We start from the raw sequence: 22371 nt of genomic DNA on the forward strand, positions 1-22371 counted from the left end.
CGGTCCCTACACTTACACACACCTTAAACTAACCTAAGCTAATTTATGCTAAGAACAACACACACACCCATGCTCTAGGGAGGAGTCTAATTACACAGTCTTCTTTGGCGGTATAGAAACAGAAAGTGTATCATGCAAGACCCTAAACTACTACAGCATTCAAAGAGTGAGTTCACTTAGTCTTTTAAAAATTTATCATAGAACTAACCGCAAAATTCTATCGCGATCTTTATCAACAGTGTATGTAAAATATTTGGAAGTTGCGAGGCTTGCGGGTAATTTTTTTACTATTTTAAATGATATTTTATTTTTTAATTAAGAATTATTGTGTGTCATTTGCAAAGTCTATACTCTCCAGATTTTAGTAATTTACTCCCACAACAAATTTACGATTGGGAAATATTTTGTGTCCAATGAAAAGGTTATAGCAACTCTAAATTAATGTTTCACAAGCCTCCCAGAATCTTAGTTCAAATGCGGGTTGTACTAAGTGTCTTAACCTAAGGAAGGTACAAAAAGAAAAAAGTAAGACAATTTTTGACCTATAAAACTTGCTCTTTCATCTCCAAGCGGTGGCGTTCCGCTTTATCCTCGTAAACGTGGAACAAAAGGTGTTGCTATTCTGAAACCTAACGAACAACGTGAAATAAATGTTATTTGGTACCTATTGTTGCTCTTCCGCCAATTGCTCCGTTGCCTTTCTGAATTTTTGCTATAAAAAAGTGTGGACTGTCGGGAATGAACACTGATGCCAGACGACCGAAGATCCCCAACGGTCAATACATCAGGGAATGATCATCAGAGCTTCAACAGTATCAAATATTTTTTTTCCTCAGAGAGGATATGACTTAAGGGAGCAAGAGGATGGAAGAACCCGTACAGGCAAAAAAGTGACCAGTCTGTGAGTCTATGTGTGACATTACGAACCGAGGCAAAACAGTATGATCAGCTATGAAGGGAGTGGAAGTGTGGCACAGAAGGCTCAAGACATAGTGTACTGTGAAGTGCTTATCGAAAGGGACACATGTTTTTTACTCCCATCAAAGTAATGCAGTAGACTGGGGTCAATGGTTGAAGTCGAGGTTTTAGTATAATCTAGATACGATACTCATGAAATGGATGATATTCATGTTTAAATACAGTCGTATTCAAAGTGATGATCAAGGCGAGGAGGTATAAATACAATCACTATTTCGAAACAAAATACAAAAATATTTTACTACGTATGTACATTCACATGGGTTTCAAATTAAACTTGAGGACTCGGCGTGCTTTAGTGCTGTTTTCCCAAACATGTTTTAAAATGCATTCTCCGGTATCCGAAAAACCTACAGCATAATTAATTAATCAATTTTTCACTATATACATTGCGAACGTTCTTCGTTATGTTTCCAAGGTTCCAAGACGAAACTCGACAAGCTGTTTGAAACTGTCTTTCCGCTACATGCGCTAGTAAACTCCACAACCCACATAAGTCGGGCGACAGAAGTTTAATTACATCTGAAGTTTCCGTCAGACACCCACCAGGCAGATCTCACAACAGGTCTCGTAGCAGTTGGCAGAGTAGGACGATATTAATACGCTCCGCTTAATAGAAACAGATTCTAGCTCGCCCGCTGCGCAACAGTCCATTAAATTTCCCTGCGGAACCAGACGGAAACAAATTGCTACGCGGAGACCGATAATTATTCAACGTCGCCCGTAGAGCGAACGGCGCGCTGTTGTAAGATCGCTGGACGTGCGTGTGTCTGCCGGAATGACATTTTTTAGTGATACACCGATCGTACGCTGAACACGGAGGACTTAATCCGTAATCGGCTGTACTCTGCTGACTCGAGTACATGTTAATTCCCTCATATGCATGAATTACCGCCAATGTATTCACATGTTGTCAGGTTTATCGACAACAAAATAGGGCAGCTAAACCTGCATAATCTCTCCAACTTGTCTACACCTTTCAATGTCATCACTCCTTCCTAGACAACCAACTTTTTGTTCCACTGTAGATTTTCTGTTCTTTTTCTATGAATGATATCGACAGTTTTATTGCATCGTACTGTTATACATGTAAAAAGAACAAAACTTCTACGCATCTTCGCCTGGCAAGATATTTATTGTTGATATTACGTCAGTGAGCTACACTTTTTTTTTTTTCAATTTCTCAGAAAGGTACCAGTTAGTTGAAATGTAGTCAATTACAGTCATTGGAAAAGGAATGGACAAGGTACAGGGACACAGTACTAGAAGTGGCTAAAGAATGTCTTGGAACAGTAGTGTGTAAAAGTAGGATGAAGCAAACAGCTTGGTGGAATGACACAGTCAAGGCAGCCTGTAAAAGGAAAAAGACGGCGTATCAGAAATGGCTACATACTAGAACTCAGGTAGACAGAGAAAGTTATGTTGAAGAAAGAAACAAAGCCAAACACATAATTGCAGCAGCCAAGAAGAAATCTTGGAAAGACTTTGGAAACAGGTTGGAGACTTTGGGTCAAGCTGCTGGAAAACCATTCTGGAGTGTAATTAGCAGTCTTCGAAAGGGAGGTAAGAAGGAAATGACAAGTATTTTGTACAGGTCAGGAAAACTGCTGGTTAACCCTGTGGATGCCTTGGGCAGATGCAGGGAGTATTTTGAAGAGTTGCTCAATGTAGGTGAAAATACGATCAGTAATGTTTCAGATTTCGAGGTAGAATGGGATAGGAATGATGATGGAAATATGATCACATTTGAGGAAGTGGAGAAAATGGTCAATAGATTGCAGTGCAACAAAGCAGCTGGGGTGGATGAAATTAAGTCGGAACTCATCAAATACAGTGGAATGTCAGGTCTTAAATGACTACACAGGATAATTGAAATGGCCTGGGAGTCGGGACAGGTTCCATCAGACTGGACAAAAGCAGTAATCACACCAATCTTTAAACATGGAAACAGAAAAGACTGTAACAACTACAGAGGTATCTCTTTAATCAGCGTTGTGGGTAAAATCTTCTCAGGTCCTGTTGAAAGGAAAGTGCGACTATTAGTTGAGGACCAATTGCATGAAAATCAGTGTGGGTTTAGGCCTCTTAGAGGTTGTCAGGACCAGATCTTTAGCTTACGGCAAATAATGGAGAAGTGTTATGAGTGGAACAGGGAATTGTATCTATGCTTTATAGATCTAGAAAAGGCATATGACCGGGTTCCTAGGAGGAAGTTATTGTCTGTTCTACGAGATTATGGAATAGGAGGCAAACTTTTGCAAGCAATTAAAGGTCTTTACATGGATAGTCAGGCAGCAGTTAGAGTTGACGGTAAATTGAGTTCATGGTTCAGAGTAGTTTCAGGGGTAAGACAAGGCTGCAACCTGTCTCCACTATTGTTCATATTATTTATGGGTCATATGTTGAAAACAATAGACTGGCTGGGTGTGATTAAGATATGTGAACACAAAATAAGCAGTCTTGCATATGCGGATGACTTAGTTGTGATGGCAGATTCGATTGAAAGTTTGCAAAGTAATATTTCAGATCTAGATCAGAAATGTAAGGACTATGGTATGAAGATTAGCATCTCCAAAACGAAAGTAATGTCAGTGGGAAAGAAATATAAACGGACTGAGTGCCAAATAGGAGGAACAAAGTTAGAACAAGTGGACGGTTTCAAGTACTTAGGATGCATATTCTCACACGATGGAAACATAGTGAAAGAACTGGAAGCGAGGTGTAGCAAAGCTAATGCAGTGAGCGCTCGGCTACGATCTACTCTCTTCTGCAAGAAGGAAGTCAGTACCAAGACTAAGTTATCTGTGCACCGGTCAATCTTTCGACCAACTTTGTTGTATGGGAGCGAAAGCTGGGTGGATTCAGGTTACCTTATCAACAAGGTTGAGTTACGGATATGAAAGTAGCTAGGATGATTGCAGGTACTAGTAGATGGGAACAATGGCAGGAGGGTGTCCACAATGAGGAAATCAAAGAAAAACTGGGAATGAACTCTATAGATGTAGCAGTCAGGGCGAACAGGCTTAGATGGTGGGGTCATGTTACACGCATGGGAGAAGCAAGGTTACCCAAGAGACTCATGGGAGGGTAGAGGGTAGGAGCAGTCGGGGCAGACCAAGGAGAAGGTACCTGGATTCGGTTAAGAATGATTTTTAAGTAATAGGTTTAACATCAGAAGAGGCACCTATGTTAGCACTGAACAGGGGATCATGGAGGAATTTTATAAGGGGGCTATGCTCCAGACTGAACGCTGAAAGGCATAATCAGTCTTAAATGATGATGATGATGATTCTATTCATATGTAAACTCCGTCCATTGCACAAAAGGAGCGTGTGCCCGTCAGACATTGAGTGATTACATATCGTGCAATTATGCAATTAACTTGCTCTGGTTTCGCCGGCCGGTGTGGCCGTGCGGTTCTAGGCGCGTCAGTCTGGAACCGCGTGACCGCTACGGTAGCAGGTTCGAATCCTGCCTCGGGAATGGATGTGTGTGATGTCCTTAAGTTAGTTAGGTTTAAGTAGATCTAAGTTCTGGGGGACTGATGACCACAGATGTTAAGTCCCATAGTGCACAGAGCCATTTGAGCCATTTTTGCTCTGGTTTCCTTGTTCTTATATGTAAATTATTCTGTTTCAACGAATATTTACACTGAAACGGAAAAGGAAAGGAGAAGAGGAGAAAGTTACTAATCAACATGAAAGAATAAAATCTACGTCACATGCAACTAACGGCAGATTCCATAAACGAGTATCCTTCAGATTAACAGACCGGAGGACGAACGGAAGGTGGATACCCTTAATGTTTCATAAATTGGGGGGGGGGGTTACCTTTTTAATTACATACTGATTTCCCGGCGGCCCTGCACGGATCCAAGCAGTCGCGAAGAGTGACGGACAAGCCGAGTAGTGTGACGTCACAATTCGTTGCAGGGATCGTATTTCTCGTGGTTCCCTTCCTGAAATATTTGTGGCATCACGACATACTCGTACTTTTGTAGATGCAGTTAGCAACATATGTGGCTACTGCCTACAAATTTGTTGCGAATACAGTTAGTAGCACAGACGTACTATATTTAAACGTCAAGGATGATGCGGCTGTTTTTCGCGCATCTAATTGTTTATGGCATTTTATCTCTTCAACTACGGTAGGTAGGTGGTTATTACCCCAACAACGACTGTTGCCTTATAGTAAGGGATATGTGTACCGACTATGGCTGCAATAGGTCCAGTTAAGAGGAGATGCTGAACTTACACCCCCTCCCTGTTCCCCCCCCCCCCCCCCCAAACACACACACACAAATGTATACATCCATTTTTATGATACAAGGAGTCACACCTAGTGATACGTGGCTGGCGACCACGGGGCCCCGAGCTGAGTACTGGCATTGCTTCCACTTACTTATGCCAGGCTCCTCACTCTTATCTTTCTTATCTGGCCACCCTCGGCCAGCTCTTGTTCTTTTGCGACCCTGACGCTATTAGGTTTCGAGGGCTAGGGGTCTTTCATTTTCCAACCTATACTTCTCATGCAGCGTCTGACCCGGAGCGAGCGGCTGCAAAAGGCGTCTGTATCCCATGTTAGGGGCGGCCTCCAGAACTGCGGAAGGCAACGGAATACCACCGCAGATTATCTACCCTGCATAATGCAGTCTCCATTTTATGCACAAAAAATGGCTTCCTCTCATGTTAAATCAGTGTCCGGAGGTAAAATAGTCCCCCATTCGGATCTCCGGGGGGGACAACTTGAAAGGAGGCAAAAAATCAAAACGAGAATTGGTACCTTGAATGTCAGAACTCTGCTACAAGCAGGGAAACTAGAAAACCTTAAAAGAGAGATGGAAAAGAATCATATGGACCTCGTAGGAGTTGCTGAAGTAAGATGGAATGGACATGGAGAGTTGCAGTCAGATGAATATGTATTCTACTACTCAGGAGGAGAAGTAAAAGGAATTAATGGAGTAGGAATGATTATGACAAAGGAATTGGCTAAATGTGTGGAATATGTGGACTATGCAAATGACCGGGTTATTGGTGTAATGCTGAAAGGAGCACAAAAAGATTTACTGATTGTCCAGGTGTATATACCAACTTCAGAACATGATGACCAAATTGTAGAGGAAACGTACAATGTAATAGAGAGAATAATGGACGAAGATAAAAAATGCTGCAAAATAGTAATGGGAGACTGGAACGCCATTGTGGGAGAAGGGAAAGAGGGAAACATAGTAGGCAGTCATGGTCTTGGAAAGAGAAATGACAGAGGTGAATGGTTAATTGACTTCTGCAGGGAAAGGCAGCTGATAGTGGCAAACACATGGTTCAAGAACCATAAGAGGAGGCTCTACACTTGGAAATCACCAGGGGATAAATATAGAAACCAAATCGATTTTATACTGGTAGAAGAAAGATACAGGAATGGAATCAAGAAGGTGCACACATTACCAGGTGCAGATATTAATAGTGACCACAACTTACTTATGGCAGAAATAGAAATAAGAATGAAAAAACTGAAAAAGGCGACAATGGTGAAGAAATGGGATCTAGAGAAGATAAGGTCCAACAAAGAACAAATTACAGAAATGCTGTCTCGGGACTTTCTAAACACATTACGAGACAAAGAAGCACCTGATAATGCCAACGAGTACTGGAATATGCTGAAAGAAGGAATCATTAAAGCAGGACAGCAAAATATAGGATATGTAAAAGGGAAAAGGTCAAAAAAACCATGGGTCACACAAGAAATGATTTCCAAGATGGAGGAGAGAAGAAAATTGAAAAACAAGAACACTGAAGATGCAAGAAAGATATACCGAAGGTTAAATAGCGAACTGCGAAGAGAAACAGAGCAGGCTAGGAAAAAATGGCTAAAAGAGGAATGTGATGAAATTGAAGAACTGGACAGGAAAGGAAGATACGACTTACTATACAACAGAGTAAAGACTATGACATGGGAACAAAACAGAGCAGGAAGTGCTACTATGGAAATTTTGAGTAAAGACGAAGAGGTAGTGTATAAAGATCGTGACGATGTCCTCCAGAGATGGGAAGAATATATAAAAGAGCTATATGACACAAATAGCAAACCAGAAACTCTGGAACTTGAATCACACAACAGTGTAAGTGATGAAGAGAAAGGACCGACCATCATAATGGAAGAAGTAAAGTCTGCTATTGCTGCAATGAAAAATGGCAAAGCAGTAGGTACAGATACAATACCGGGAGAAATACTAAAATGCTTGAACCACAATGGAATAAGAGAAATATTGAGGTTATGTAATAAAATATATGACAGTGGTGAATGGCCTGAGGACTTTTTGACAACAGTAATGATTCCATTGCCGAAAAAACAAGGAATCAAGAAATGCAGCGAGCACAGGACAATCAGCCTCATTTCACATGCAGCCAAAGTGATGTTAAGAATAATTAATAAAAGACTTGAAAAAGTAATAGAGGAGAATCTCGGCGAGGAGCAGTTTGGCTTTAGACGGAATACGGGCACCAGAGATGCAATAGGGCTCCTACGAATCTTAGGAGAAAGGTTTATTGAAAAAGGAAGAGACCTATATATGTGCTTCATCGATTTAGAAAAGGCATTTGACAATGTGGTTTGGGACAAGCTGGCGACTATTATGAGGGAAAAGAGAGTGGACTGGAAAACCAGAAGACTTATAAACTCATTGTACCTTAATCAAAAAGTTTCAGTTAAAGTGAGAGGAGAAAGTACAAACTGGATCAGACTAGGGAAAGGAGTAAGACAAGGATGCTGTTTATCACCTACTCTTTTCAACCTCTACTTGGAAAATATGATTGACCAATGCTCATTAGATGACAAAGGAGTAGAAATTGGAGGAAGAAGAGTAGGGTGCTTGAGATTAGCTGATGACATGGTCCTTCTAGCCACAGGGGAAAAAGAATTACAGGATTTGGTGGACACCATTGCAACTAACGGAAAAAAAATATGAAATGAAAATTAACACAAATAAAACAAAAGTATTGGCAATAGGAGGAAATAAGGAACTAAAAATTGTGCTGAATGGAGAAAAACTAGAACAGGTGCAAAATTTTAAGTATCTTGGAAGCAGGATAGACACCGACTGGAAGTGCACCACAGAAATTAAAACAAGGATAGCAATGGCAAAAGAGGCGTTTTATAAGAAAAGGAGAATCTTCTGCAGCGGTATGGACAGAGAACTCAGAAAGAGACTCATAAAATGTCTTGTATGGAGTGTTCTTCTATATGGCGCTGAAACATGGACTATGAGGAAAAAAGACAGAGAAAGGCTGGAGGCTTTTGAGATCTGGACATGGCGGAAGATGGAAGGAATAAGTTGGATGGACAGAGTAAAAAATGAAGAGGTACTGAGAAGAGTGGGAGAGAAAAGGCAGTTACTAGATGTAATAAAGAGAAGAAAAAGAAATTGGATTGGGCATATATTAAGAAAGAATGACGGACTGATAAAAACAGTTTTAGAGGGTTATGTAGAAGGGAAAAGGAAGCGAGGAAGGAAGAGATTCCAGATACTGGATGACATGATGGACGGTACAACATACAGCAGCCTTAAGAAGGAAGCATTGGATCGCAGAAAATGGAGAGGCAAAGGACCTGCTAATATAGCAGATAACTGATGATGATGATGGATAAGAAAGTTATTGTTCCGTTTTTACTGTATTGGACATGCGAGCATAGACATACAATGTATGTCAATGCTTGATGTGAAACTTTTCAGAAGAAAATTTGTGAGAAATGTGTGTGTTAGACCAGAGCTACAGGTACAGCGCAGTTATGAACTTCAGCTACTCAATGTGCATCGGACAGTAAAGGCGGAATTGCTGTTTTGACAAAGTTTTTGCGCATTTAGAAAATTTCACGGCTATTTCTTCGAGGAACTTCTCCACGAACAGTGAGATAGTTGCCGCTTCAAAATGTTCATCGTTCTGGTTTTAAAAATCTATATCTGGCTAAAAATTTATGGCAGCTAACTATGCAACACGCTCCCTCGTGTGCTGTCACTTCCTGAAAAAATATAGTTGATCATTTGCATCTTATAGCGAAATTACGTAAGATAGCCTTTACAACAGCCGAAAATTTATTGTTCTGTAGCACTTCATCGAACTGAAATGTAGCTTCCTCAGTCACGGCTTTGAATTGGACAAACGTTGGATACATTTCAACAGTATCCTATCTTTCTTAAAAGGGTTACAGAATGATTGACTGCCGCTTTAGCCACTGAGCTTATGCCGTATTTAATACTCCGCGACTTGTGGAGGCAACAGCCAGGCCAGAGGTACAGACAAGGATATATTGTTCTGCGAAGCAGGCTTCATAAAGCAAACACATGTGGTAAGCGCTGTACTGCCTGATGACGCAAGCTTCCATAAACCAAACATATGTGGTAAACACTGTATTGCCGCTGTAGGATCCTATGAGTGTGTTGAATCGACAGTAAGAGAGATGGCTACAATTTCTCATCCATAGTAATTTCTACACTTACTACAGGCAGTTACCAGTACACTATGTTTGCATATTTCTGTCTTCGTCTGTACCTTGTAAACTCTCCCTTTTTTGCAGATAAGAGTGCATTTTACTTAGTTTTGCTATTTCACATACGTGAAGTGAATGCATCAGCGCTGCACTGCGCAAGAGAGCGAGGGATGAGCGATAGGTCCCCACGCTGGCTACCAGAGGCGGTTGTCCATCTGGCGCTTTCAGACCCAGTGGGATGAGATGCCGAAGCAGAAATCGCTCGTAACATCAGCAAAGAGATACGTAGGCAAAGTACGTTTATTCTAGAGCGAATCAACTAATTTTTATTAATAAATACTTCCGGACAAAAGTTGACTCTTGTCACTCAGACACTTGGAGGAGTCTACAGGTCATAAATACTATCTTTCAGTAATTTTATGATGCAAGGAAACGATGATATTAATAAATAAATCAATAATTTTGGCATAACTGAAGATGTACGATCTTATACGTACTAAACCGATTGTACATTCAAGTTACAGACTGTGAGCTATAGTCGGCAATCGTCGATACGAAGTCTTTCGGCCGCGCGGAGCGACCGTGCAGTTTGAGGCGCCATGTCACGGACTGCGTGGCCCCTCCCGCCGGAGGCTCGATTCCTCGCTCGAATATGGGTGTGTGTGTTGTTCTTAGCATAAGTTCGCTTAAGTTAGTTTAAGTAATGTGTAAGTCGAGGGACCGATGACCTCAGCAGTTAAGTCCCTCAGGAATTCACATACATTTGAACTTTTTCGGTTTTTGTTTTTGTTTTTTTGTTTCCTTTCGAATCAGTCATGCGGTAGACCATGCTCTCGTACAGTTAATATTTAGCTTATAAACAGTGTGAACAAGTTCAATTTACTGTGTTTCTTTAATAAACGGACCATAATGGCATCCGGTGTAAAACTTATTTGTACAAAAAACTTCTTCCCGTTTTATTACATGAAACGTAGACAGTATTATTGCACTTTCAGAATCCGAAGGCGCTGTTGTGGATCTGCAAGAGGACATAAAACCACGGGAGCATACATCTCCACATAACATGTGGGCGAATTCCTACGTGGCGGCTCAATAAGTCAGTTCAAGGAGGGACTGGCTTACTGGCTTATTCATCGCAAAACTCGGGGCGGGGTGAAGCTTGGAGAATTATACTGCTAACACCTTACACCACTATCTACGGACTAACCGGCTAAACTGGGACATTTCTGGAGATTTAGTAAGAGTGCAGGGGGCGGCGGGTCAAGAATGACTCTTTGTGGATCATAGAAAAAGTTTTGCAGGATTATCGGTAATCTTTCTTTCCAAGTGTCTACTATTAATGCCACAGGGAAGGGAGGAAAAGGTAGTGGTGTGAGAAGTACTCTCTACACACACAATAAGGTGGATTGCGGATAGTAAACAATGATGTAGTTTAGAATGACGTGTCATAATACGGTGCCTATACATTTACTAAATACTGCAGTGCCACTCACCAAAGAAAGCTACCAAAAAGTACTTGACATAATAATGCAATTAGCACAAAACAATGGTTACAATAGTAACGTAGTCACAAAGCTAAACAGCAAAATTAAAAGTAAAATGAAAGCAGAAAGCACCAAACCAGACAACAACACAACAGAACTAAACACAAATACTCAGTGCCATACAAACTACATAGAATACTCAGAAAAATATGAAAGAAGACCCAGGATGGTGCACAATGACACACAAACACATACTCACACATAAAATCATCAATATTTTCAAAAGACAGGGAATAAATGTAGCATACACAACCGTCAATTATACACAAAAATATACCCCAAAGCTGTCAAAAAAGTCACATATACCGGTGTAACACTTGTGATGGCAGATACATAGGACAAACAGACAGAACATTTGATATCAGATACAAAGAGCACATGAGAGCCTGGAAGTATGGGACAACCCACTCTACATTTGCAGAATACCTAAGAGAACATAATGACAAACCAACCAGTAGAGAAGATGACATGAAAATCATTAGAATCATTGATAAAAAATGCCTTCTAAACGTGGAAGGAAATTATCACATACAGAAAACGGAAGCAGAAAAGAAAACGCTGTTAAGTGGTCAAGTACACATGCCGAACAATTCATTGTTTACACTGACAGAAATTTAATAGAGTAACACTCCACAAGAGGATAAAAAAGGTTCAGATGGCTCTGAGCACTATGAAACTTAATATCTGTAGTCATCAGTCTCCTAGAACTTAGAAATACTTAAACTTAACTAACCTAAGGACATCACACACATCCATGCCCGAGGCACGATTCGAACCTGCGACCGTAGCGGTGACGCGGTTCCAGACTGAAGCGCCCAGAACCGCACGGCCACACCGGCCGGCCCACAAGAGGATAATAATTATTATTATTACCATTATAATTATTATACCACCCAACTCCTTTTCGCTCAATTTTCCAAGAAACGCTCCACAGAATATTTAACCAAAACTCAAATCAGCTGATCGCCAAAGCTTTCAACCACTCTCTGACAGCTATTACATATGTGCTTATTTTTCGGAAATGAAGTGGTAGTGCAACCTCCAGATCATATGAGAGGAAATGCAGATGCCAGGAAACAGTAAATACGAGGGTTGAAAAGTATTGCCTCCACCTTCGTTAATTGGGTTTGAATGGGAATATTTTAATAAATCAAACAGAGAAATAATCCTCAGAATGTGATCTTTAATTACCAATACGCACTTTGCCACATAATCACCAGACAATTGGATACATTTCTGTCAACAATGAATAAGTTTTCTGAAACTGTCACGGAAGAATCGACACTTTGTTTCTGCAACCACAGTCTCACAATTCTCTCAACGTCTTCATCAGAAGCATAATGATGTCCCCTCAGATCGTCTTTCATTATCGGGAACACATGGAAGTCAGACGGTGCTAAATCTGGACCGTACTGTGGTATGATTCAGTCTCTGAAGTTCTGCTGTGGTGGCACGTGAAGTGTGTGGTTTGGCATTGTCATGCTGCAGGAAAACATTTCCCTTCTCCTTTCGGACCCATGTTAGCCGTCGTTTCAGAGTTCGCAACTTTATGATGTAACACTCTGAATTTATTATTGTTCCACGATCAAGGAAATCAACATGAATAACACCATCTGCATCCCAGAACACTGTCACCATGATTTTTCCTGCTGAATTTCTTTTTCTGTGGCTAGTATTTGTGTCGATATTCCATAGATTGACGTTTCGTCTCCGTGTCGTAATGTTGTAATCCTCTGATGAATCTCCTTTGGGGTGACATCTGCTGCTGTCAAGAACTGACGACTGCACGTTGCTTAAATCGCACTGACCGACCGTCTGTGCAGGGTTCCATACTTTACACTGTAACAACACAACCGTTCAATGCTAAGGCTTCCCGCCAACTAGAGCAGTAGAGAAGAGGCTACGGAAGAAGCCAGTACCTGCCGCATGCCAATGCTGCCAACTATTGAAGAGTTAAATGCGCTGCAGTCTGGAACCGCAAGACCGCTACGGTCGCAGGTTCGAATCCTGCCTCGGGCATGGATGTTTGTGATGTCCTTAGGTTAGTTAGGTTTAACTAGTTCTAAGTTCTAGGGGACTAATGACCTCAGAAGTTGAGTCCCATAGTGCTCAGAGCCATTTTTTTATTGAAGAGTTACAAAGGTGGAGGCATTACTTTTCAGTCAACCCTCGCAAATACTTATTTACATAAAAAAGGCGACGCGAACTGTCTGATAATCTCTAAACACATGTCAAAACAAAACTGTATCTTTCGCATTTGTATGTCACTTTCGTACTTTTTTTTCCCCTTGAGTAATTCGAAAACCGCGGCCGCTAGCGAAAACGCCTCCAAACATAAAATTTAACAGGATTAAACTTCCTACAGAAGGGTCCTAGTCATTTTTTCTGCAGGTCTAAATCCAGCAATAGGGGTAGCTTAATCCTCTCAAAACGTAACGACACCTTCTTCAAGAATAATCAAATGAATGACAGGATACGCAGTAATCAAATGTGTAGCACATTATGTAATAAATATTATTTTTGCCACGGCAAGCACGCCCATCCAAAACCAAATGGACTCAGAACAATAACCACGACGTGCACCATTATCGTACTTCACTACAACCAAGTTATTCAAGCGTCTGAGCAGCGAAAACTCCTTTACAGCCGTAACGGTCACTCGTATATACATGGACTACCACAGTTGCAATTGACCATCTTAACGAACATCACTTTTAGTTATGTGGCTTTTAAGGTCTCTCCGAGTCCACAATTCGATGAATGGCGGTATGCAGCAGTTGCAGTGGGCCTCTTCCCTAAACTCTTCATGGCCACTAGATCCAACGACGGTTTGGAACCTCCGGTTGACCGACCAGTCTGACGAATCACCTGGGACAAAGATTGCAACCATTCTTCATCAGCCGTCTCTGTCCGGAAGGTCGTGCCCGCGCGCCGCGAGCAACACGGACGCGACCGATGCCAGACTTCCTTCTCACAAGGGAACCTCCCCATCGCACTCCCCTCAGATTTAGCCATAAGTTGGCACAGTTGATAGGCCTCGAAAAACTGAACACATATCAATCGAGGAAACAAGAAGAAGTTGTGTAGAACTATGAAAAAAATAAGCAAAATATACAGTGAGCAGTCCATGCGCAACATATGCAGTAATTTAGGACCCTCTGTGCTGAGGAGCGCCGCGGTCACGTGGTTGGCGTGAGCAACTGCAGAACAAGAGGTCCTAGGTTCAAGCCTTCCATCGAGACAAAATTTTACTTTCTTTATTTTTGCAAAGTTACTATCTGTCGGTTCGTTCATTGACGTCTCTGTTCACTGTAATAAGTTTAATGTCTGTGTTTTGCGACCGCACCGCAAAACCGTGCGATTAGTATCCGAAAGGACGTGCTTCTCCAATGGGAACCGAAAACATTTGATCGCAAGGTCATAGGTCAACCGATTCCTCCACAGGAAAACACGTCTGATATAATATTCTATACGACACTGGTGACGGCGTATGCGTCACATGACAGGAATATGTTGTCGACCCACCTAACTTGTACCCTAGGCGAATGGGTAAAAAGATTCTTCTACCTTGCCCGATTTAGGTTTTCTTGTGGATTTGATAATCACTCCCAAAAAGTGATGAAAACATAAGAATTTGTCACATAAACTGCAACAAATGAATGCAACAGTTTCACAGTCGCACAGTGCTCTGTGAAAACATAAGTTTTTAACTTTTTCAAATTTTTCCGTCTGTAGACCGTCAAATCCTGCATATGACCAAGCAAATGTGAACATGTCCTGGAATTTTGGAGAGCGAAGTTGATTATGTGTGAGTGCCTGAATTTTGATAATTGTCTGAAAATCAAAAATCAAACTTCTTACCTGAGGGAAGACTTGAACCAAGGACCTCTCCGTCCACAGCTGCAAACGCTAACCACGAGACCACGGCGCTCTTAGGTTCATAATTACCCTGATGTTGCTTATGTTCCACATGGACTACTCGGTTTCTTTGTTTTGCTTATTTTTTCATAGTTCCACACAACTTCTTCCTGTTTTCTCGATTGATCTGTGTTCAGCTTTTCAAGGCCTATCCACTGTACCAACTTATAACTAAATCTGAGGGGGGTGCGATGGGGAGGTTCCCTTGTCAGGCCGCCGGAGGCGCCACTCGGCAGGAATTCGAAGTGGCGGCCGCTGGCACCGGAACAGAACCATTACAAGGTTGTACAGAAACCCGATTGCAGACATAAGAATCGAAGGACATTAAACGGAAGCTGTAGCTGAGAAGGGATTAATACCGGGTTGTAGCATAGACGAAGTGGTTCAATCTGAGCATTAAACAAGCAGTGACGCAATCAAGGAGAAATTTGGTACGGGAACTAACATTCAGACAGAAGATATGAAAACCCAGTTTTAGCGATGACATTACAGATCCGGTGGATACAGTACAGGACTTGGAAAAGCAGTTACAAGGAACTGATAATCTTAAAAAGAGGCAATAAGATTAATATAAATAAAAATAAAACCAAGGTGATGCAAAGTAGTCGGATTAAAGCAGGTGGAGTGAATTAGATTCTGAAATGATACACTATACAAAGTACATTAGATTTGTTTATTCGGCAGCAAAATAACAGGTGATGGCCGAAGTAGAGAGCGTATAAAATGCAGACAAGCTAAGGCAAGAGAAGCATTTCTGAATATAAATTTAAAATGTTAGTATTTTCGGGAAATATTTGTCTAGCATGTAGCCTTAGGCAGAAGTGAAACTTGAACAATAAACGGTCCAGACAAGAAGATAATAGAAACTTTTGCAATGCAATGCTACGGTAAAATGCTACAGGATACGTGGGTAGGGTAGGCCAACTAATGAGGAAATAATGAATCGAAACGAAGGAAAAAAGGAGTTAGTGGCACAACATGACTAAAACAAGGGATTGACTGGATAGGACACAGACTGAGGCATCAAGTGATTGTCAACTTGGTAATGATGGAAGTTAAAATTGCAGCGGGAGACAAAGAGTTGAATTCAGTTACAGCTTACAACGCATGTAGGTTGCATTACTTATTCGGAGATGAAGAGGACTGCACAGGATACATTTGCGTGCAGAGTTGCATCAAACCAGGCTCCAAACTCAAGACTCTGCAAGAGAGGCGCTCTGCATCGCGGTGTAGCTTGCTCGCCAGGTTTCGAGAGGGTGCGTTTCTGGATGAGGTATCGAATATATTGCTTGCCCCTACTTATACCTCCCGAGGAGATCACGAATGTAAAATTAGAGAGATTAGAGCACGCACGGAGGCTTTCAGACAGTCGTTCTTCCCGCGAACCATACGCGACTGGAACAGGAAAGGGAGGTAATGACAGTGGCACGTAAAGTGCCCTCCACCACACACCGTTGGGTGGCTTGCGGAGTATAAATGTAGATGTAGATGTAGACCACAACAACAACAGCAACACGCATATGCTACGTCATTCATCCCATTTCATAACTCTCGTCGACGGAGTGATGTCGACAGAAAACAGAGAGGATGACCAAGACAGGAGTTCATGTGGGAAACTGAAGCTGGCACAGGGTTCGAGTGTGTCAGTAAGAGAGGAAATATGAGCGAACCCATCAAAGTGCGGACTGAGGAGAAAAACAAGAAGATTGAATTGCCAAGTGAGTTATAGTACAACGGCTCATCCATTTCCCATTTTAAATGTCGGAAATCGTCATAACTGGTTTGGGCAGTTCTATCATTTGTTTCATTTTGCCCTAGTCAGGGATGCCGTGTTTTGTGCAAATAGTTCGCATCATTGCCAGTGCGGAAACTCCTGGTGTATGTGCCCGTCGTAAATTTTATTTTTCTCCCTGAGGTAGCTTTTGGGAGATGATGATGGAGATTACAGGAAGTTGCGTGATAAACCTTCCGTAATTTTTTTAAACATGATTTTAGGAAATTTCAGCGGTCATAAAATAATATTAAAAATATAATAAAAACAATCTAGACTGACAGTCTAGGCTAGTCTGCGACCGATTTCGACCAATATCTGATCATCCTCAGACCGTTACATACCCCTTGCTGACCGCTGCATCTGGTGGCATGGAGCACTAAGTGCTCTCGGTTGGTGACAACAGCACCTGCAATTGCAGTGTGTGACCATCGGACGATGGTCAGCTATTGTTCGAAACGGGTCACAGTTTCTTAAATAATATATTTTACGCGGGATACACCGATTTTATTAAATTTTAATGAGACTATTGTGTTAACGAAATCGGTTTTTAAGTTAAATCGAGCTCTGAGTTCGATGACATTTGTAGAGAACCGTCATTTTCGTCCTTCTGGCAGCTTTTTGTCTCCCTTTCGAACACTATTTGGAAAGAAGACTGTTGTCCTTTGTTTAAACAGTGGCCTTTTATGGATCCCTGTTCAATACCGCTGAGGTATAGGTCTATATTTACACAAAGCAACATAAAAGCCATTACTTCTGAAATTACAAGTGTTTGAAGAAACATTGAGTTTTCACCTAACCTAGTTAATAATATTTCACACATCGCTATTTAACATTTTTTATGTCGAATAAAGTGACTGAAAAGGGAAATCATTAAACCTTCACAAGTGTACTGTGATTAGATAAAAATTGGATATTTCTAGAATGAAATTTTCACTCTACAGCGGAGTGCGCGCTGATATCAAACTTCCTGGCAGATCAAAACTGTGTGCCGGACCGAGACTCGAACTCCAGAACTTTGTCTTTCATGGGAAAGTGCTCTACCAACTGAGCTATCCAAGCACGACTCACGCCCCGTCCTCACAGCTTTAATTGCGCCAGTACCTCGTCTCCTACCTTCCAAACTTCAGTTGGTAGAGCACTTGCCCGTGAAAGGCAAAGGTCCTGAGTTCGAGTCTCGGTCCGGCACACAGTTTTGATCTGCTAGGAAGTTTCATATCAGCGCACACTCCGCTGCAGAGTTAAAATTTCATTCTAGAAACATCCCCCAGGCTGTGGCTAAGCCATGTCTCCGCAATATCCTTTCTTCCAGGAGGGCTAGTTCTGCAAGGTTCGCAGGAGAGCTTCTGTGAAGTTTGGAAGGTAGAAGACAAGGTACTGGCTGAATTAAAGCTGTGAGGACGGGGCGTGAGTCGTTCTTGGATAGCTCAGTTGGTAGAGCATTTGGCGGCGAAAGGCAAAGGTCCCGAGTTTGAGTCTCGGTCCGACACAGTTTTGATCTGCAAGGAAGTTTCAAAAATTGGATAATCGTGTCTTATTGCTCTTTAATTCTTTATGGAAACTGGGTGAGAATTCCTGGTAGGTACGATGAAAGAAAACTCAAGACACGGCTGTAGAACTGGCCTAACAAAGCACAGTCACCAAGTGTGATTCCGTTATTTTCTTCTCTCTCACGTGCGTGCGTCTTTGGTTCCTACAACAGCAAAATTGTCAGCTACCGCGGCAAAAGTGTCGCCAGGCCGTGAATGAGTTCTTGGTATGAGAATCCTCCACCTCAACTACAGCACGATCTTATGCTAAAAACACCGCCAAATCGAAGTGAAAGACCTACAAGTTGCTCAGATGCTTGGGTGTTCCGAGTTTTCTTTCTCTGAGAATACGTTGTCAATAAATATGCCAGGTCTTACTTTAGTACGCCACATTACTCTGATAGTGTAACATTTAAACAGTAGAGTATAAAATCTCAGATCTTTTTTAACTAATGAGGATTATGCTTTAATGTGCTAGTTCTGATTTCTGACATCAACTATTTGTTAGCCTTTACTGAGCCATTCTGCAAAAGAAGTTTTAACAAACAACGTTTATTGAAATTTAAGATGTGCGTATATGACACTTCATAGATTTTCCTCTCGCTCGTCACGTAAAAACCCCAGAGATGGCGCAGCCCGGAATTTCTTTTGCGTTTAGCGTCCACTATAGTGGCCATTGCAGTTTGTCTTACAAGTTTATTTTGTCAGGCGGCCGTCTCATTACTTACACCCGTTCCGGTTTGGTGCGCACAGTCAAATTACCAGCACAGCGCAAAGTGGATTCTTGCAAAACGAGATTATGGCGAAAGAATGCGGTGGAATGAGCCATTTAAGCATTTCTTGTGGAAAGCGTCCTCGTAATTTAATAATCGTCTTGCAACCGGTTCTTTAACGGACTCTTGCTCTATAAAGCTAGTCCTTGTTAAACTAGAGTACACGTAATGCATGACGGGAACTATGGTTATCAACAGCATGAAAACATGGTACATTAGGTACTGCTGCTTCTCTGCTGCAGTTTCCCGTTTCCCCACTTGACAGTGGCTTATTGCAAGGACTCTTTCCAAGGGCTTACTAAGTTCACCCAACGAGATATATTAGTCCCCTCCGCCCCGTCTTAACCTTTACAGTCTTGTGAATCTTTTTTCAATATGTTCAAATTTTGTTTGTCTTTATAATTAACAACATTCTAAAAAGGTTTCAAAAGTAATTTTAAAAAATCTTGCTTCTTTGTTTCTTTTACAAAAACCTATTTCCTCCACAGAGGACATCATGACACCTCATACCATAATACTCAATGTGAGCATTATATGAAAAACACATTTTGTGTTAATTTCCTTTTGTTTATTTGTGTTGTAATTATAGTATTAAATGATTATACAAGAAATAAAGAGTTCCATGGGAATTTGGGTGCAGTTTCCTTCCTAAACTCGTACACAAAGACAAAAATCTAGTAATGAACATTTTAAAGGTTTAATGAATAAGCATTAACTTTTTATTTTCCTTCAATATTCGTCACAGTTTCGATAATAGTGATTTCTCTATGATGACTAGTTTCGGATCATCACATCCATTTCCGAACTATGACCTGAGATATTAGTGTAGTCATATAGTTCCCATCAATGTACACATAAATAACCAAATATTCTTTATTTCTCACCAGTACTCAAACTCTCTTGGTCCTCCCACGCTGCGGCCGAGCGGCTCTAGGCGCTTCAGTCCGGAACCGCGCTGCTGCTACGGTCGTAGGTTCGAATCCTGCCTCGGGCATGGATGTGTGATGTCCTTAGTTTAATTAGATTTAAGTAGTTCTAAGTCTAGGGAACTGTTGACCTCAGATGTTAAATCCCAAAGTGCTTAGAGCCGTTTGAAACTTTTTTTTTTTCCTCCCATGTGTCTTACCTGGCAGCCCTCTGTATGCATTCCCTCAATGTCCTACGTGTCCTCAATGGTACTTTCTGGGGTGCACATCGAACCACCCTCCTCCGTTTGTACCGGTTCCTTGTCCGTTCGAAACTGGACTATGGGTGCTCTGTTTATGCGTCTGCACGGCCGTCCCTCTTACGCCATCTCAACACTATCCGCTATCGTCGCATCCGTTTGGCTGCTGGCGCCTTTTACACCAGCCCGGTTGAGAGTCTGTATGCCGAAGCCGCTGAACTACCACTGTCCTACCGCCGTGACTTTCTCCTCAGCAGGTACGCATGCCGTTTGTCTGCCATGCGTGGCCACCCATCCTATGCCTCTTTCTCAGTGGTTGTCTTTGATCGTCAGTATGGGGCGCGTCTCTCTTCTTTGTTACCTCCTGGAGTTCGCTTTCGGCACTTGCTCCGGTGGCTTAACTTCATACTGCCAGCAACTTTCCCGATCGGTGTGAACCCTTCACCACCTTGGCCTCGTGCGACGGCCCGTGTTCACCTTGGCCTTCATTCGCTTCCACACTACTCCAGGCTCGTTCTGTCGCCTTCAGTTTCACGACCCTCACATGGAACTTCGCCCCCTTTGTGCACACCGATGGCTCTCGGACTGACCGTGTGTCGGGATTGCCTTCGTCAATGGCGCCGTCGTTTTTCCGTATCGGCTTCCGGCACATTGCTCAGTATTTACAGCCGAGCTCTTCTCCCCGTATCAAGCCACAGAGTACATCCAGCGACACAGGCTTTTCAATATCAATTGTGTCAGACTCTCTCAGCGCCCTTGAAAGTCTATGTGCGCTGTACACTGCCCATCCCTTAATGCAACGGGTCCAGGACAACTGTAACTTGTTCACTCTTGACGGAGCCACAGTGATGTTTATGTGGGTTTCTTTTCATCTCGGTCTGCTAGGAAACGACGCAGCTGATGCCGTTGCCAAGGCAGCAGTCCTCGTACCTCATCCCACTAGTTCCTATATTCCCTCCGGCGATCTCTGTGTTGCCGTCTGTCAGGAGGTGGTGTCACTTTGGCATCACTATTGGTCCTGCCTTCATGGGAAGAAGCTCCAGATTATTAAGCCTCTCCCAGCGGCTTGGACATCCTCCTATCGGTCCTCCCGCCGGCAGGAGGTTATTTTAACTAGGTTTCGTATAGGGCACTGCCTTTTTAGTCATCGCCATTTGTTAAGCGGCGCTCCCCCACCACTTTGTGCACATTGCGCCCAAGTTTCAACTGTCCGCCATTTCCTAAAGGAATGCCCACTTTTTATCCGTTTACCTTCCCGCTTGGGTTTGCCGTCTGAGTTATCGGCCGTTTTAGAGAATGACGCGCGGGATGTCGACAGCGTTTTACTTTTTATCCGTAATAGTAATATTGTGAAAGCCATCCATTTCCAGTTCTGGATCTCCGTTTCTCTGTGGTGTATTTCATAGCTCTTTCTCCACGTCCCTGTTTTTAGCTGTCTTCTCTTACGTCGATTGGGCTGAAGTATAATCGTTTTTCAACTCTTCTCTGTCTTCGTGTTCTATTGTTTTGATTTGGGTGTGCATGACACCAGTTGTTTTTGCGCTCTAAAACAAAACGTAAAAACCAATAGATACAAAATGATAAACTTCGTACGAGTATACAATTTGAATTCTTTCCAATCCATCGCAGAGTTTGCTAGTGGATATTCGGTTACTCAATTTGTACATTGGTAGGAACTGCATGAATACCCTTACGTCTAAGGCCATAGTTTGAAAATGGATGTGATGCTCGGAACTAGTATCCACAAAAAATGACTTTTACCTTAACTGTCACGGGTATTGAAGGAAAATAAAGCCCAAATTGCTGGTTCCGCCATGCATCAGTATGTCGGAACCTAATGAAAATAACATTTTTTAAAACTAAGTTCAAATGGCTCTGAGCACTATGGGACTCAACTGCTGAGGTCATTAGTCCCCTAGAACTTAGAACTAGTTAAACCTAACTAACCTAAGGACATCACAAACATCCATGCCCGAGGCAGGATTCGAACCTGCGACCGTAGTGGTCTTGCGGTTCCAGACTGCAGCGCCTTTAACCGCACGGCCACTTCGGCCGGCTTAAAACGAAGTCTTAAGTCTATAATTCTGAACTGATGTAAATGTAACATAACTCTTTCACGTTTTCAACCAAGCAGAGTCGAAGTTCGTGATAATGTTCGAAACAGTTGCATGTGTCAAGAACACTTTACAGGAATAGCATCGTATTCGTG

This window comes from Schistocerca americana, chromosome 1, assembly GCF_021461395.2.
Source record: "Schistocerca americana isolate TAMUIC-IGC-003095 chromosome 1, iqSchAmer2.1, whole genome shotgun sequence".
In the NCBI taxonomy this organism is placed as follows: Eukaryota; Metazoa; Arthropoda; class Insecta; order Orthoptera; family Acrididae; genus Schistocerca; species Schistocerca americana.